Source organism: Silene latifolia, chromosome Y (genome assembly GCF_048544455.1).
Source record: "Silene latifolia isolate original U9 population chromosome Y, ASM4854445v1, whole genome shotgun sequence".
Taxonomy (NCBI): Eukaryota; Viridiplantae; Streptophyta; class Magnoliopsida; order Caryophyllales; family Caryophyllaceae; genus Silene; species Silene latifolia.
The window spans coordinates 243,995,232-243,996,384 of NC_133538.1; the positions used below are offsets into that span (position 1 = coordinate 243,995,232).

Here is a 1,153-nt window from a genome sequence, read left to right on the forward strand (position 1 = left end):
TGCAATTGCTTTGTTAATGATTGAATCATTGTCTTTAACTCAGTCAGCTCACTTACCCCACTAGAAGAAGAAGCTCCTTGATGCGGCGGAGGGAAAGAAGGAGGCTTTTGAATGCCTTATTGAGCTTTATGAGGAGGGACATAAGCTTGCTGCTGCTGCGGTGGAGGAGTTGGATTAAGAACATTTTGACTTGTCCACCTCAAATTAGGATGGACTGCCCCCTGATTATTGTAATAAGAACCTCCTCCTTGCCTATATTGCTGAAAGGCAAGGACTTGTTCTTTGTCTTTCAGATAGTCAATAGCAGTATGACCGTCATTCCTCTCACATCTCTCACGGGTGACAGTTTCTTGTCTAGTCAACAAATGAACCGTCTGTTGATCACCAACAGCTTGCATTTATAATCTATCAAAACGAGCATTCATGGCTTCCAGCTGAGCCACGACCGCGTTATCGACCGAGTGAACAGTCTGAATGCCATCTCTTGGGTTCCAATATTCAGCACAATGGGTCGCCATCTCCTGAATAATACCGCATCCCTTATCATCATCAATGTTCTTTTGGAATCTCCCGTTAGATGAGGCGTCTAGTATAGCTCATTGGTCATCATACAACCCATTGTAGAACTGGTTGCACAAATACCACTTATCAAAACCATGGTGAGGAAGATACCTCACCAACTTCTTGAACCGGCACCAAGCTTCATAGAAATTCTCATCAGGTGCCTGCTTGAAACTAGTAATCTTACCCCTCAGCTGATTAGTGTGTTGTGGAGGCAAGTATTATTTGTAGAAGGCAAGTGCGAGAGTCTCCCAGTTGGTGATACCAAAGCAGCAGATCCAGTAAGATCGATCCACCACTCACGGCCGAGTCGATCGAGAAAAAGGAAAAAGCACTTCCTTTATCTTGTCTTGTGTTACTCCCTCAGTGGCGGGAATAGTAGAGCAATAGTCAGTAAAGACTTCCATATGCTTTCGCGGATCTTCACCCGCCACACCTCGATACAGGTTTCTTTCCACAAAATTTATGTAAGACGGACGGATATCGAAAGTGTTACCGTCCTCAGTTGCGAGATTAAAACCTTTAGGAATCAAGGATGCTTTGGGCTCTGAGTGACTTGCAATGTTAGGCATCTTTACTGGTTTGTTAACAG

At 44.2% G+C, this 1,153-nt stretch overlaps 1 non-coding gene across 1 annotated transcript; it reads left to right on the forward strand.

Annotated features, from left to right (window-relative positions):
* Positions 1–651: 651 nt before the first annotated feature.
* On the forward strand, positions 652–757 carry LOC141635487 (small nucleolar RNA R71). Its single transcript, XR_012540171.1, has one exon. It is a non-coding gene; the product is annotated as a small nucleolar RNA R71 (small nucleolar RNA).
* Positions 758–1,153: the final 396 nt, after the last annotated feature.